The sequence below is a fragment of the Rissa tridactyla genome, chromosome 8, assembly GCF_028500815.1.
Source record: "Rissa tridactyla isolate bRisTri1 chromosome 8, bRisTri1.patW.cur.20221130, whole genome shotgun sequence".
Classification (NCBI taxonomy): domain Eukaryota; kingdom Metazoa; phylum Chordata; class Aves; order Charadriiformes; family Laridae; genus Rissa; species Rissa tridactyla.
Window position 1 is genome coordinate 53,786,802 of NC_071473.1, and position 17,796 is coordinate 53,804,597.

Sequence of the window (17,796 nt, forward strand, 5' to 3'; positions counted from 1 at the left end):
TTTTACTTTGGGCTGGTTCCATAAGCTGAGTGCCCGCTGGGGGCTGGAGAGCCCTTGGTGCATCTGGGGTGCACCTTCCAGTTGAGTTTCACCTGAAAAGCTCTAGTTTGTGTCTCTCAAGACTGTCCCATATTGCAACCAAACACCATTAATGGGGACAGCTGGGAGAGTTGCTTCAAAAGTCGGCTCCCAGTGTGACCAGGAATGGGAATGTGGGCATACACCTGGCGACACTGATTGTTGGACATTGATCATGGTCCCTTCCGGCAGGAGATAGCTTTATCTTCTGCTTCAGGCAGTAGTGGTAGAAACCACGGCACCTGTTTCTCCAAGTGGGGTCAGTGAGTGTCCGTGTGCCTCGCACAGTGTTGTCCATCATCCATATTTCTTCCTCCTTTTTTACAATTAACTTGACATTTTTTTGCATGGTACAGAATGTGGAAACCGGTGTCGTGAATTGCCTTTATACTCTCACCTCAGGAGGAATAACTGAAATAAAAATAAGATGAAGTAGTCGGCTACAAACGCACTATTACCTGGTTACTATGGCAGTTAATCAAGGGACCATGGAAACAATAGAGTCCGTATTTCGTGGCTGATGCTGTAGCTCCCACCTTTAAACCAAGAGTGAGGAGAAACCGGTGGGCGCCTGTGTACACTGAAATCCGTGTCAGTGTATGTGTCTCTAGAAGGTGTATAGAGAGGAGGAAAAGCCATGGAGAGGTGATGCATGAAAGGGGTGCTATGTAATGTATGTAATGTAGAGTGTAGCATGTGCCATTAGTAAAAATAAAAAAAAAAAAAGATCCCCCCCAAAAAGGAAATCTTCCCTCTTGTTCCCCCCTAAATTACATCCAGGTTGTTAATGCAATAAGAATGAGGGTTTTCTTAAAATAATCCAACTCTCTCTCATCCAGAACTTTGGTGAGAATGAAATTGCTTTATTTAAATGATGTCCTGTGAAATCCCGATAATTATTATTTAAGTACACATTTCCTAATGGGTTGAGAAACTGGCGAATGGTAGAACTCTCCCCTGGGAGTTTTCCTCTGTTTTCATTATTGGTGAATGATTCCAGTTATTGCCTCTATCCCCAGATTTTGTTCACATCTGACTGTAGCGATGAAAATGCTGTTAGAGCGCAGTGGCTGTTTCTATATAATCTCATTGAGAAGCTGAATAATGTGCGTTTATATTCTGTTTACCGTCCATGCCAGAACATTTTTTTTCGCTGCCGTTGTTTCGGAGAACGTTGCGGTTGGTTAGGGATGTACGAAGGGCTGAGAGTCCAGCCCTCTGATGTCAAAAACCACCGGGATTTTCACGGGCAGGATTTCATTTCATAGCTGTCTTTCCGACTCAAGAATAAATCTTTGTATCGTTAATCTAATTCTCGGGTCTCTTCCTGTCTTAAAGAATAGCATAAAAGGCAGCTCTTTATGTTAGCCAGGAACACTTTATACAAGGTTAATTATAATTTTGCAGATAATCCCTTACTCTGATGGCAGCTGTTCTGGACAGAATTGGATATACCCACCCAGGGTTTGAAATACAGCCACATTACATCCTTAATAAGTTTTATTTTGCTTATAATACACCCTGTGTGGCAGTTGGCAGCCTGGATGAATGTAACCGCTTGGGTACCAGCCTCAGTAGTGTATTTCTTGAGCGTTTTATTTTTAATTTAGTAGGACTTGTTCTGTGAACCCCGCTCAAGCCATCCTCCTTTTGTATCAGTGACACTTGTGTTCTACATATTTCATTACGGACATTATTTTCTGTCACTTACTCTTAGGTTTATAGCCGCTTTGCTTCATGCAACGTGTTCTATGTTCCCTCACCTAGGATTTTGTTCTGTAAGATAAAATCATGCAATTTTCACTGAGAAATTTATTATTACTTTTTTTTTATTAATTAGGTATGTTGTGAAAGTTACCTTACATTTTCAAGAATTAAAGCAAAGATTATGTCGTTTAGCTGTCAGCATCTCTTCTTACAAGCCTCTGAATGGCATCTATGTTACGGAGAATTGTAAGGAAATCGTATAGTACAGTATGGACCTCTAATTAGAGGGTCACCTGAAGGAAGGGGTTGCCGTAAGAGAGCGCTTACCCTTGGCAATATGCAGTGTTTGATGGGTCGGCTCTTAATGAAGAGGCTCAGGTCCCTGCAGCCCAGGGGGAGGGACGTGCGTCTCTCCAAAGGTGTCCCTTATGTCGTTGCCGGCTCCAGTGGTGGCGCGCCTACGTCAGCACAGCACAGGGCACAGACTAACGAGCGTCAAATAATCCGTCTCCTCTGCAGTGGGTGGTACCTCGGTACAATTAACCTCTTTATTTCATGTTCACGACGAGATGACCCAATGAATTTACAAAAGGAGTGAGTTCTGTCCTGTTCCTGGGAGGTTCTGCTTTGCTTCGGAGACTGATTGAGGGCCATCAAATTGCTGTGCCCAGTGATGGGAACCCTTTCTGCTCTGGTCTGCCCTTATGTCTTTGCTGGTTATGAATCCAGATCCTTATTTCTAAGCAAATTAAATAATTTTCAGATTGGCAGGATCCTGTTGTCCGCGTATATAGTAAAGTTTAATGCAAACAAATCAAGAACAATAGTGAATGATTGCATATTTCTCTGGGTTAGCAATAAAGGGAACTAATTCAGGGTATCTATTTGTTTTGGAGAAGGAATTATGATTTCTTCCCTTCCACTGAAGTGGATTCTCTATTGGGAGCGATTTCTGAATGTCCCCTTCATCATTAAGCAATAATTCTTACCATAGGCATAGGGAGAACGCTTAAGACACCTAAAACCACATACACACAAAAAAGGATTTTTGGTGTTATTTGTAGTGCTTTAGAAGGGACAGCGTTGGGAGTTTTGACCTTTAAATACATACGTTTTGTGCCTCTTTGATATTTAAATTGAAACGGTATTCTTCCATTTGTTTTCACCTCCCTTGGGCTTTAGAATAGTTTTGTGAGATGTTTCAATGAAATCTTGAATAGCTTTTAAATTTTACATATCCTGACAAAGAAATTAAGGCTGCCATTGTGGCTGTGAAGAGAAACGTGGAAACCGTGATCCCAACAGAGGAGGCCTGTGGTGGACCCAGAGACGTCCCAGGTACCTTGGGACCGTGGAAGTTTAGCGAGAAGTTGCAAGGGAAAGATGCTGAAACTTGGCTAAAATAAGAAAGGGGATGGAATGGGGTCAAATAAGTAGTGAGGGGCATGCTAAAAATTTGGATTCTTGTGCCTTTTCTGCGTTCTGTGGTTATATACACAATAAATGAGGTGCCAGCACTCAGGTACTGTTAAGATGCAAATGCTGTAAGAAATAAATAGTGAATTCTCCGTTGAGGTACCCCAAGGTGGGTAGTGCATACAGAGAAAACATCCTTCTCCTTGGGGGACTGGACTCGGCGGAGGCTAATAAAGGAAAATAAATGCCTACCAATAAAATAATTCTTTTAAAAAAAAAAAAAAAAAGTATTTCTTCGGGTGGAAACTTCCATTCTGTCTTGCAGTTGGAAGGGTTTGCATGCTCGGACTTTCAAGTCACTTCGTGAAATGCCAGAAGTTATTCAAACACTGAAAGCAGCAGGAGTTACTCCTCTTTAGTCATCAGAAATCAGGAGATTGTACCTTGTCTTAACGACCTAAAGTCTAACGGTGTCTTAACGACCTAAAGTCTAACGGCATTAATTTCTGGCAGGTATTTTCCTTGAGTAGGATCTGATTCTGCTTGGAATCTTAAAAGATGTTGTTGTAGTAACTGTTAAGGTTTAGAGTGAGGGATGTGGATGGTGTAGCAATGTCAGGATGTTTTGTCTTCCATGAATCTGTCTTTTCTTGGGTTTATTTCAGTATTTCAGTATTTATTTCTGTCCTACTTTCCTCAATACATACACTGCTTTGTTGATAAAGAAAACATAAGAGGAAATCAAGAAAGGAAGAAAAAGTTATTAGAAAATCTTGGCAAACTTTCAAGTCAAGTAAATATACCCGTGTATTTCATTAATCATACTTGCAGGTAGGACTCAAAGGGTCTCGTGACGTACTTCAAGTATGTCAGGTTCTGTTGGCTGTCTGAAACTTTGACGTACATTAGATTTTAACAGAAATCGAGGTTTTTTTCTTTGGGCTGTTTATCTTTGGGCTATCATGCCAAAGAAGGGGCACCTTTGAACACTAACATGTGCCAGGCTTTCAGCGGATCGATTAAAAAAAAATTAATAAAGGTGAGGAAAAGGCAAAACCCAGCAGAAAACAAACTGGCGTGGGTTTTGCCCTTTTCAAACTTGCTTGAGAAATAATTGCTTTTAATTCTGTTGATACTGTGTCAGAGGGGGTGGCCAGACTTAGTGAAGTCTATTCAGTCACAAGTCATTCGCCATCGATCTGCCAGTTTTCTGCGCTGACATTTCGTGGCTGTCAGTTGCTCATCATTTTAAGAATAGTGGTGGAGTGAAAAATGGTAGTCGGATAATGGGAAAGCAACTGTTATGTCAAGAAAATGTTTGAAATTCTGCAATTTAATTATTGCCTTCTACCATGAACGACACAGGTGGGAGTCATTAACTCGAAAATAACCCCCCAAAAAACAACCCACCCCAAAGCAACCTCTCCTTCAGTTCTGATTTGAAAACAGGTGATAGTGGTATTCGGTAATGTTAGAAATGAGAAAACTGCATAATAAGAAAAAGATTGACCAGAGTAATCTTCTGCTCAGGAAGGACCAACAGGTAACAGAAAAGGGGGATATCTTTTGAAATTCAAATGAAGATTTAAAATTGCATATAACAGTCGAGGTACAAGCAAATATTACGGGGGGAGAAACACTGTGAAGCCCAGCTGATGAGATTTCTGCCTGAATAAGGTTTACTTATCCGTACTTGAAGTCCATGATTTGGTTATTAAGCTGGGTAATGTTTTGGCGAGATGAAAAATTAGTTGCTTTGTATTTGTAAATGGGGGGAAATAGCGTGTAGAACAGGCTTAAATTACACCTCTCGGGGAAAAAAGTGTTCCAAGACCTCCGCTGGAGCTCACAGAGCTTGCTGAGTGCCCTACAGCCGGGAATATTGCTTGCTTGTTCTTTGTTGCGTGAAACGGGGACTTTGAAAAATTACAGAATGATAAGCACAGCTCGGAGTCGGCTGAGGAGCCTTCGCAAGTGCTGACTAACTTTTTTTAATAAACAAAGGCCATTAAAATCTAATGAGGAAATGCGGGCGGTGTACCAGCACACCCTGTGGTTAAATGCTGCTGTACTGAGCAACGGTGCAAGTGTCCCTTCCATTCCTGCCGCCGCCGTTCAAACAAGGGGACCCCTGGCACCCCTGGTGACCTGCCTGCGGGGTGCCTGGATGCTGGCGGCCACCCCGGGGCGGGGGGACAGCCCTGGGGATGGTGGGGGGGGACAGAGGGGACGGGAGGTGGCGGTGGCTCAGCTGTTCCCAGGGAGCTGTTTGATCGGCGGGGAGAGGCGAGAGCGCTGCTTTCCGCAGCATTGTTGTAACCATGACACTAAGGACGTCATCCCGTGAAAATAGCAGTTGGAACATTTGCGGAACAAAGCTGAAGCGGCTCCACTTTTCCGTGCGAGGGTCCTTAGCAGAGCGGTACCATATGCGAACTCTTCATTTACATATAGATTAACTACCTGCTCTCAGCTACTTTCTGGCTTCATAAAAACACGTGAAGAATTAAGATCAGGATTGCGAAACAATCCCGATCTTTGAAAGGGGGTTCTTTTACGTGCCAAGAGACGTTGCACGTTACCGGCCTGAGCAGGGGCTGTGGAGGGGGTCAGGGAGAGGGAGGTGGCGGGATGGGGACCGGGCAGGTTTCTTCCCAGCATTGCTTTGAGTGACAACTGCCAACTCAACAACCTTGCACTTATTCGGTCCTCCCCTCCGCTGAATAAAACTGATGAAAGGCAGAAGGCTGTGCTGTAATGCAGAATTAGTGTGCTGGAAATGTGATTATTAACGTGTTTTTTATGTTGAAGCCGGAGCGAACCTGTAAACAAAACCGCTGGGGAAGGGAGGGCAGCAGATGTAAAAACAGCCTAAAGGTAAAAGAAAGGGATGAAGTCATGGCAGCGAAATGGGAAACGTGTCGAGGGGCAGGACAAAAGGGATGGAGGAGGAGCGAGGTGGGAGGGAGACAAAGCAGGGCAGGGGGTCAGCGGGGCTGACGTCAGGCACCGGGCTCGGCTGCGGCCTCACCTCCCTCCTCTTTCCCTGTCCTCTCAGTGTCTTATACTGCAGCAGGTTCTCTGTACGGTGTGGTGGCTAAAAGCTGGGACGGGGCAGAAACACGATGCTCTGAAAGAGCATCCGAAGGTGCGGTCCTCTCTGAGTTCTGCCGGGCAAGAGAGCCCCCGTGGGAAATCGCTCTGCTCCCGAGAAAGTGGGACACGGCGCTTGGCGGGTGCAGGGCTGAAGGCACGCTCATCCGCTTCTTCCCTGGACACCTCCGTGCCGTGCTCATGGGGTTTTCCACCTGGGAGAGTCTATCAGAAAATAGAGAGATTGCACCTGAGGGCTTTCATGAGTGTCACTCATGTGCTGGTGGGTTAGAGTTTGTCACAAGAACACTCACAATTGAATTTTTTTGGGGTTTTTTTTGGTATATACCAAGACCTGTCAGTTCTGTTTTGGTCTCCCCTGGCGTGGTATGAAAAAAGATTGGGATTATAAGGGACTCATCCCATTTGTGATGCTGGAAAAGTAAATCCTTCTCTGTAATGGAGTTGTTTGACAGGAGGTCATATGCAACAAGGCACGAGAAAGAAAGGAAGATCATTCCAAGGGAATCCCGGGTGTGCTTCCAGGCTGGCATTGCCTCCCTGGAGATCTGCAGGATCTGCAACCCTCTTCTTTTCCCAGGAAAATTCAAAGTTTACTGATAATTAACAAAATCAATGAACAGGAAGATTCATTGCTATTCTGGACCTTTGATCTTCTTTTCAAAAAGAATGAGTTATTTATGTTCATACATAAATATTATTAATTGAGCTCTTCCCTGCTTTAAATAAATGGTCAGGTAGTAAAGTTGACGTTAAGCATTTCTGTCTCTAGTATGTAGTGAGAGAAAAATGAGCTACAAGTTTTGAATAATTTTCAGAGGGATTTTTTGTACTATTGAGAGAAATTGAGGAAAATTTTACTTGACTTCAGGGAATAAATTCAACAGAAATGCCAGGGAAATTAAGATTTCTTTTTGTTCCTGTGGGCTTTTCAAGTCTGGAGACTGAGTATCACTTTTGTATTAAATATTCAGAGTTCTGTAATGATTTGCAGGCTCCCTTTTAAGCTAAAGGTGTGTTTTCTTCCATGGAACGTGTGCTGAGAAAATCCAGTAAGTCATGCAAGGAGTTCAATACCACGAGTCTGCGTTGAATGCGATTCTCCCAGCTGAAAGAAGCATTAGGGTAAGTTTTTCCCAGTGCACTTGAGGGCTTCCATCTCATCTCCAGTAGTTCAAAGCCCCTCTCCCTGCCTCTTCATTGAGTGATAGGTCTGAGTCATCCTCATCTTTAGCTTACTCATATTTAATATTGAAACAGTCTTCAAAGGAAGGAGATCTAGAAAAACTTCTCACTCCTGGCAACACCCACAACAAAGACTTGAGTCAATATATTCGACACAAAATAATTGACATAAAAGGAATCCAAATTTTACTTGGCAAAAGGCATTTCAACCTGAGAAGAAAGGTAAATCCCTTAACTAACAGCACAACCAAGACAACATTGCCAAAAACATTCCATCATCTGCATCAAAGGCACTGCCAGTGCTCTTGTTCTGTGTCCTCAGATCAAAGTTCCCTCTATCCATAAATTACCTTCACTAGAAATCGTTGATGAGTTTTTCATCACCTCCCTTGCGCTCTGCAAAATCCTGAAGGTGATGTTCGGGGTGAACGGCAGGGAGGAAGCAGGAGGAGAAGACAGGAGGAATGAGCTCACCGAGCAACTTTCTGAAGAGCAAAAGAAGTGGCTGGTGCGTTGATTCTCTTCTGCGGGTTGGCCTGATGCATCCTGGCATTTGTATTCTGTATTATTGTCCAAAGCGATTACTTCCAGTCCTGTTGCAACCTGGCAGGAGACTGTTCATAAGTAAGGAATATCCTCGGTGCAATCGGAACATTGAGCAGCACGACGTAAAATGGCAGAAGAGCCTTGATGACTTCTTGGTCATCAGCATGGGAAGCAAGTCCAAACCGCTAGAGTTTTCTGAGCTGCCGACATTGTCTGGCTGTATCTAAATTAGCTACGGTATTAAGTAAAGATAGCAGTTCTTCATATTTAGCTTTTAGATAAACATCTTGGGTTGGAAGTTTCTCTTATTTTCTATCAATATTGTATATTTCCAGTCTACGGTTTCAGCTAGGACAAACTCTTTGCTAAAATAGAATGCCTATTTTAGGATGTTGAGCATTTCCCATGACTTGAGGCATGGCAGGAAAGTCAGTGATGTTCACCTTACTCTACACGATGCACTATCATGCACTATCGTGCAGTCCGTTTTCACACAAAGGCTGATTTTCCAGTAGGAGAAGATGATCATTTATTGCCGTGATATTTGCGTATACAGCTGTATGCCATTTGTCATCAGTTCTTACATTACGTTTTCACTGCCGCGTGGCTGCCGGTATGGTACATGTATTCAGCCATATTTCTCATATTTCTGGTATCTACATCTTTAAAAATGAGCTCTATTTCTTCCAATTATTTCCCAAGGATATGTTGAAGTGTGATTTGTACCACTCCATCTGCCACCTGAGGAGGAGGAAGAGAAATGCACTTTAATAAAGAGAACTTTAGGAAGACAAGCATATGTAGTTCAGAGTTTGCTTGGTTTGTGGGTTTTGGTTTTTTTTTCTAAATAGTTTTGGGCTATCGAAGTGGGGCTGAAAGCATTACGGTTCTGAGTAAAACCGCATGGAGAACATCTCTCTAATTGAACCTGAACAAGATAATGTTAATATAAACCAGGGCGTACTGAAATAGCTTGCTGTGGTAGATTCTCTGTCATCGAAGTGGAGTTTTACAGGACGTCTTCCCTCTTAAATCAACAATTTAAGATAAAAACCCCATACAATTTCTTGGCTGGCTTTTTAAGTGTAACGTGATTGTATAAATTTGTAAAAATGGAACAAGTGAGGGCTTCCAGGACGGTTACAAAACTATCACACTGTGCTATTTTTATTGCATTTCCAAGTGGAGTGAAGTGAACATCTACACCAACTATTTTTTTTTGTTACGGAACAGGCCCGTTGGGTATTTTTATTTGCTGTTCGTAGCTGTAGTTTTTCCCTGGCTTCCAACTTTCAAAAAATGTCCCCTTTGGGTGGCAGGTCACACAGAGCCACGTTGCATCTCCACCTCCCCGTGCTGTCTCCTCTCCCTTCCGGAGCGGGGTCCTGGTTCTTCTCATCAAAGAAACGGCGCTTTCCACCAAAAAGGTTACAGGTTTTGCATCCCTTTTCTGGATCTCATGCAAAAACTTCCGAGTTTCTTTAAAGCTTTAAAAACAAACTTTTAGTTAAAAATTAATAATGCAGAAGGGTTAAAATTAAAATCTAGATTTTAAGACTTCAGAAGTAAAGAATTTAATTTGAGTATTAAATCATACCAGCAAAGGACACCTGCGTGTTTGTTCAGCCCTATAGCACAGAGGGGTCTATTAGACATTTGAGGGACAATTTTGTTGTCATTAAAATCAATGACAGAAGTCCCTTTGATGTCAGGGGGAGCAGGATCAGGCCTTTAGCAGGGTAAACTGTGACTCCTTTGGTGCACTGTCCAGTCCAGACGTGGGGAATGCCACAGTGGTATTGCCACAGTATTTAATGGTGCTTTTTTATATATTTAACCTGGTCAAACCTTTATCTTTAAGGATTCATGCACTGTGTGCTGGCCCATGGGCGCTAAAAGAACTAAATGTCAATGTTTTATTCCACTTCCTAGAGTATTTAAATGACTTTTGAAGAGAATTTTGCCGTGAATAATTCAAGTACTAAAATATACTTGGTTAAATACAGATTTTGCGTTTTCGTAACAGGTGTGAAAGATGTGTTTTCATTGCTTTTGTATGTTCAGCATTTTTACAAACTCCCTACGTTTATGGAAAAGTTTCTAATTGCCAGCCAAGTAGGTAGCTTAATTCTTTATACCTGTGGGATGAAGACTTTCTTCCCAAAGAAGTCAGTAGAGTTATAGGCCAGTAAGCAGGTAGATACTTTTTTTTATATAAGTGTGTGTGTGTATGTATATAAAAATATATATGTGTGTGTGTGTATATCTATGTATATACATATAAATACGTGGGTGTATATACATAACATATAAAATACTGAACTGGGAAACTACTCAAATATTTCCACCCTGCCCCACAACCAGGTTGCAACTGTTTCAGAAAAACGGCTCTCAATCGCGGCAGCAATTGAGAAAACAAAGCGTGTGCCAATTTTCGCAGATATGGTCTCAAGAGGAGGGCTCATAAAATGTGTATGAAGTTATTCACAAAAATGGCTTACAATTTTCCTGCTGCCCGCGGTTTTTTGGGTTGGCGTGTTGTGTTCTGCACATTGCCGGAAGAGTTGACCAAGGGTCAGCCCTTCCAGCGGGCTACGCCGCAGCCCAGCGCCGGCTGATGGATTGGACTTGGCAGCTCCTCGTCTTCAGGGGTTCCTCGGGAACTTCATCGCTGAAGCAGGTGACCTGTTGTTAAAGCAGAATTAGCCTTTTGTGTGCCTTCAGGATTTTTCCCCCCGAAGTTTCCCTTGCCGTTGCATTTTCACAGATTAGCTATTGATTTAAAACATTTGTCATCATTTTAAAGTGATGTAAAATGCAAAGCAGCCGGCTCCCTGCGTGATGCATCAGGTCAAATACATCCTTGGACCTACCTACCAGCGCCGGGAGAGCTGGCACTGGGGCTGCTTTGGCTCTTAGAGATGTGTTATTGACTTGCTTCTACCGTGCTGTGCTCAGAGGTGATTTTGGCGCGGTTTGTGGATCAGAGGGGATGGGGATGCTGCCCGAGTGCTCCCCCTGTCCCCCTGCACTCTGGCTGGCAACAGGAGCTGCGGCCGCCCCCACCGCTGCCACCGGTGATGCCACCAGGGAATCCCTGGCGTGAGCTCAGGTAAGCGTAGGGTTTAAACCTCTGGGCTAGTTTGGGGAATTTTGTGTAATGCAGAGCGTTACAGAAACTAAAAGAGTAGTAAACATAGTGCTTGGAGACATGGTTTAGTGGTGGTTTTTGTCAGAGTTAGGTTGATGGTCGGACTCGATGATCTGAAAGGTCCCTTCCAACCTGCGCAGTTCTGTGATTCTCAGTGTGCTTTGTTTTTTCTTTTTCTTTTTTCTATGATTAAAAAAAAAATTAAAACGTACTTTTTAGGCTCAGGTTGCTGTCCCATCCTTCCCTCACAGCGAAGAACTGAGCTCTTTTCAGAGCCGTTGGCATTGCAAATGCAGATGAGCCAACGCGCACCAACGAACAAAAACTTTGGCTGGCGACTGCTTTATATTTAGGTTTTGCTTGTTTAAGTGTAGCGGACCTGATGCACAGCTCAGCCCAGTGCCCCGTCTTCTGATTTTCTGGATGTTTTAACTGGAAAATAAAGTTGACGGGTTAAAAGAGGCAGAGAAGGATCCAGCCGACCCGGAGTTTCAGAGCTGCTGCGTTTTTATGGCAGAGGTTTGGGAAGCGCCACAGCTCACACTGCCATGGGAACAGCACTTGTATAATGCTTTTTAATCCACTGTAATCAAGTACATAATCAACATAATTAATTTCTATACTGTCGCACTCCTTGGTTTGCATGGAAAGCTATCAGAAATTGCTAAATTGGTCCTAATTCGTGGGGGAGTATTTTCCTTAAGTATTCTAGGTAATTTCCTTTTTAGCTAGCTGCTAATTGCTAATCTTTATATTGATGAAATTTGTTTTACCTGATGTTACCTTTACCCTACTGCTTTGAGATTTAACTGTGTGGGAATACTACTTTGGTAGTGATGTCTCTTGGCAAAAAATTAAACCAGAAAAGGATTTTCCTGAAGATCTGACTTTCCGTGGCTGTGTTGGAGGGGCTTTTCCCTGTTAACTGGAGCTGAAACCCCGACACGTGTGAAGCACAAAGTTCGCGTTTAAATGATCATTTCTGGGAGTTAATGACTAAGATCAAGGATTTGGGGCTGTTCTCCGCGGCGCCCCATGGGCGGTACCCAGCATTCCTGCGTGTCGCCTGGATGATCAGGTTGGACGCGGCTCCAGGATGAAAATAAAACCCTCGTCCCCCAAACTCTGCAATTATTTATTTTGTCACTAATGGTTCGTTCTTTGCCGTTTCTTTCATCCCTCATGTTCTGGACTGACGGTGCCTGGTTCTCTTCCCCGTCCACATCCGCAGGGTGCCAGGATGAGCCCGGAGCGCTGCAGGCTGGCAGCGATGCCCGGAGCCTCGGGCTGGTCCTTCCCACCCTGGGAAATCGCCCCCCAAAACTCCCTGCTTTATCTTTGCTGAACTCCCTTCCATCAGATTGGGCAGAACCGACTGTGCGTCCTCATCCTCAGATTCCCTACGAAACTTCACCTCAGCCGTGAACTCCAGCGGGGCTAATTAAGCACGAATGTTTAAATTCGTTTCATCCAGAGCAAGGAGTGGTTTTCTGCTGTCGCTGTTGCAGACACAGTCTGTGTTTCCCGAGTTGTTTTGTTTTTGCGTTTATACATTCCTTTTACACTGAAAAGGGGGATTATTATAGTTGCAATTACCATGGAAACAATTACCATAAAGTATTGATCGACCAAGATAGATTAGTAAGCACGAAAGGATAGAGGTTGTCTCTATGGAAACATGGACATTTGGCGCTTTTTTTTTGTTCTTAAGAAAATAACTATTGTTTCTTTCCCTTGAACAAGCTTCTAGTCCGGTTTAAAATCACTTTCTAATTTTAATTAAAATTGCTTCTGTAATCAATACTGTGTTTTAATATCATTCATTTTCTTTGTATCTCAAGAAAATCTCTGATACAGGCCTTCTCTTAGAAAAAGAGGACTTGCATCATTTGCACAGCATTTTTCCATGTTAAAAAGTAGCCGAAATGTATCATTAACTAACTGCTAATGAAAAGCAGGCCAACAGAATAGGCCGTTTGCTTCTGAACGTTAGCATTTAGTAGGGTTTTGTGTTACTGGATTAACCAAGGAGTAACTAACCTGTTCTGGCTTTGAGGGAGCGCAGCGCTCAGTAACGCTTTGTAGCGTTCGCTGTTGGCCATTCGCGCTCCTGCGGTCGGATCCAGGTGAGCGTTTGTAGCCAGTTCACATATGAAATGGAATTCAAATACTTCATTGCTCTGCTTTTTCTAGCAGGAACTGATCGTTTTCTTCCCGGTGCCTGCAGTGCCTTGAGTTCCTTGGGGTTTGGGTTTGGCACTAAAGGGGGCCTGAACGTTTTTGCCATGTGGTCGCTCCTCTCAGGTACTGTCTTGTTTAGTAAGAACTTGAGTTGGGCTCCTCCTTCTAATAAAAAATATATAGTTACTCATCTTGAGAGTATGCAACACATAAGTAGCTGAGGATTTTTTTAGTCACTTAAATTCCTCTAGTGAAATGAAATGAGAATGGGATCCTTCGTTGTTTCATGAATGGGTTTGATGCTCAAACTTCTAATGACAATATTTATTTCTCTGAGCAAAGAGCGGTTTCATTCAGCTGTATTCTGTGTGTCTTTAACTGCTTGTGTTTTCTTTTTAAATTTTATTGTAAGTCAGTTTTTGCCAGTGCTGGAACCCTCTGGCACTTTCTGTTGTGAAACGGTCGCTCCGGTGTGGGTTTCCCTTTCCCGTGCCTTGGGTGAAGGCGTGGGTTTGGTGGCAGCTCATCCATCCAGGGTGGTTTATATACGTCCCCTCTCCTGATCCCGATCTTAGCTTGTGGAAATCGGTCAGCGCGCTGTGGAGGTGGGAGTTTAAAATAGGTGGCAAAGGAAGACAAAAAGGAGAAGAGCTGGAAGGGTGACCTGATAAACAAGCGAATTATGTAATTTTTATCCTTTATCGGTTTCCCCCATCCAAATGTTAAGAAAATCTCATGCTTTTCCTTTCCCCTATGGGGAAGGCAGCCCTGAATGAAGAGGTCGGTATTGCTGTTACTGAACTTGTTGATACAATAGCTGGAGTCTCTGCTCTTTAATAAACGGAATATAAAGCGTATTGTTTGCCTGTGCTGTCCCGCTTGTTGTAGAACGTAGTGCTTAATGCGTGCCCACCAGCGTCCACGATTGCTCAGGTGCTCCATCTCGTTGCTAATTGAATTGGAGAGGACCGCTCTGTTTTAATGGGTGGTTTTTTACTTGACCGTACATAAAACATTCAATGAGCAAATCTGTTCCTGTGGGCTGCCAATTGCCCGGCCCACTGACAGGGATGGAGAAGGGTCATCGTAACAGGGGATGTGGCAGCATCCTCGGAGGGACACGTGTTTCGCTGGGTAGGGAGAGGACATGATTTCATTGAGGCAGCTCTGAGTTATGTGGTCAGGAGTTCTTTTCTCAAGCCTAACGAACATGACATGAAGCTAGAGTCTCATCAGGGTATTAATTGGCAGCTAATCCCAAATGACTGGAGCAGCATGCCTATGCAAGCATCCGTCTTCCTAAGCGCTCACTCAAGTTTCCGTGGACAGATAATGAGATTTAATGTAAACTGTGTGCTTAAGTGAGAAAATATGGAAGCCCTTATTACTGTTACGTCCTGTGTAACGTTCCCAACTGCAAAACTGTTTTGGTCAGGCTGTCCCCGATACGGGGGAGGTGAGAGAGGCTGCCCAGCAGTATCGGTGGCTCCGTGGGCAGCTCCCTGATCCCAGTGCTGGGAGGCTGGTCTTGGGAGAGTTGCACCTTCTGTTATCACTAATCAGTACAAGTTTCTCAGAGCAGGGGTCGTCTTTACCAATAAGTTTGTACCACACCAGAAAACGACGACAGCTTGTTCCACAGATTGAATGAAACAACTACGCTATTTGGGCTTACTGTGCGTTAGCTCATCATTTCTCATAGAATCGCAGCATGGTTTGGGTTGGAAGGGACCTTAAAGGCCACCCAGTGGCACCCCCTGCCCTGGGCAGGGACACCTCCCAGCAGCCCAGGTTGCTCCAAGCCCCGTCCAACCTGGCCTTGAACCCCTCCAGGGATGGGGCAGCCACAGCTTCTCTGGGCAACCTGGGCCAGGGGCTCACCGCCCTCACAGCAAACAATTTCTGCCTCACATCTCATCTCAGTCTCCCCTCTTGCAGTGTAAAACCCTTCCCCCTCATCCCATGGCTCCCCTCCCTGCTCCAGAGTCCCTCCCCAGCTTTCCTGGAGCCCCTTTAGGGCCTGGCAGGGGCTGGAAGGTCTCCCCGGAGCCTTCTCTTCTCCAGGCTGAACCCCCCCAGCTCTCTCAGCCTGTCCTCCCAGCAGAGGGGCTCCAGCCCTCCCAGCAGCTCCGGGGCCTCCTCTGGACCTACTTCAGCAGGTCCCCATCCTTCTTGTGCTGAGGACTGTTCTACTGTGCTGCTTTCTCCTAAGTACTATATTCATTCATAAAATATAAGAAAAGGGGATTATATGTAAAGATAGTGATCCAGTATAAACATTTTTCTCTGTGCACTAAGAGCTATAATTTAAAAAATAACGTCATCCTATGCTTATACATAGTTGAGCCTTCATTACAAATGATGCAATTAAAGACATAAGATATTTATTCCTGTGTCAGATCTTTTACAAATAGTGGCTTTCAGTAGCACAAGCTGTTTGTGATGTTCCTTGCCATAAAGTATTGCTTGAATTTATTTTTCCAGTTGTTTGTATAGGTTTACAAATTCAGCAGCCATATGTCATATTTATGCTCTTTCGGGGGAAGTGGAGATTTTAGGTATGTATAGCACCTTTCTTTGTGAGAAATTCCACATGTCATCTAAACGTGAGTTACTGGAATTCCATGGCAATCTAAAAATATTTAGCATAAAACACAGAGAAGGGGCAAACGCAAAAAAAAAATAAAAGATACAGCCAGGCGTCTGCTGGATGAGGAGGTTCAGCGGTGGAACAAATGCTGTGTATGAGAAATGTAAACAGGTACGGTCTCGTTCCATTTGAGAAATATGTTTTACTGCAAGATATTCACCTGACTTCTCTGTTCACTAGACTCAAAATAATTAGGATGAAAACGGTCTCTTACCCTGTTGAGAAATGGAGAGGAGAGCTCCAATCTCTGCAGCTGACTCCGCTCTGCCCTCCCGTGGGGCTTCTATACTGCCCCGGGGCGGGGAGCGCTGGACTGTCACATAAGGAAAATCTCATCAACTTTCTGCGTTTTCTGCATAACGCTTTGCTGCTAGTGATTATCATTACAAGTTAAATGCAAAAAAATCCTTACCGCTTTTAGATTTTTCCTGTCTTTGTCCTGGGTTATCTGGATTGCATCTCATAGACTTTTGAAAACTTTTATAATTCTAGGCTTAAAACAAAAAAAAATCTAAAATAAAAAAATCCAGACATCCTAAAGGTCCTTCTCGGTCATGGAAAATATTTTTTAGTGTATACAATGGCTGTCAAGATGACTGTGATAAATTGCTGTAACGTGGATATTATGCTGTTGACACAAACACGCTTAAGATTTTGAAGAATTATGGTCGAATGCTAATTAGGCTTTGATTAAATTAATTCTGTGGACAGCACTTTCTGTTTCCTGGGGGAAAATGTGCCTGGGTGATACCGGCACCACTAAATATTTAAAAGTTTATTTCTGGTTTAAGATGTACTCTATATGCAAATTATATTATAAATGATCAGGCTGCGTTTTGAACGAGGGTTTCATGGAAATTCTTGAAATGATTAGGCAGCATTGCTTATTGGAAGTGCAGGCGTGAAGGCTGGAGCCAAGGAAAAGCGTGATGAAATCATTTGTTGCCCCTTGATAGGCACATTGGATTCACGTAATGCTCTTTAGTTCCATTTCCTTTTTTTAATGTATTCAAAACAATAGCTCGTTTTTCTAACTCAGATGTGTATTCTAGTGGCTGACATTATTTGTCAGGAGATAAATTATGTATCTTATAGAGTCTTCTCTGTCAAAAACTCGTAAGGTCACCGAACGCCGAGGTATGTTGTCCAGATAAACTAAATTCAAGAAGTTTGTATTCCAGATCTCTTGATATAAACAAGCTTCCTTATTGATGGAGGAATGGAATATTATTTTTTTTTGCCACTAACATGTGAGGGTGCTAATGGATTGAAGAGGGTCATTTCAAGAAAAGTAAATTCAGGTTTGCCTCCTCCCTGCCCGCATCCCTCCTCGTCTTCCTCTGTTCCTGCCCCTGCACGAAGCATTGGCGTTAAGTTATTGTAAGGCAAGAGGTGAAATCTAAGGGGACACCTGGTAAAATGCAGGCTTCTGAAAAGCAAAAAAAGAAGCAATGGGTTGCAAAAATGATTCTGCTGGATTTCTCTGTGCGCTGGCGCAGCATCCCAGCAGTTCGAGATCTTTATGGTGCTAGAAGGAACCATCTCCTAGAGCCAACATCACCACAGAGAGCTGCCTTTTCTGTAATCGAACATGGAGGGTTAAAATAAACACTGACAAAAGGGGCTTTGCATTAGAGAATTTCAAGAATATTAACAAATGCTAAGAACTTTGTTAGCCAAAAAGGAGAAAGCTAAGCTGCTATGCAATGAGCAGGAGTTAAATGCCAACTCAGGTACAGGTCCAAAGCTCGGGAAGCAAGCTTATTGC

At 43.4% G+C, this 17,796-nt stretch overlaps 1 protein-coding gene across 4 annotated transcripts in view; it reads left to right on the top strand.

Moving 5' to 3' along the window:
- The window catches only part of PDE4B (phosphodiesterase 4B), a 219,451-nt gene that overhangs the window by 71,326 nt on the left and 130,329 nt on the right, over window positions 1-17,796 (top strand). The gene's annotated exons all lie outside the window — the stretch shown is intronic.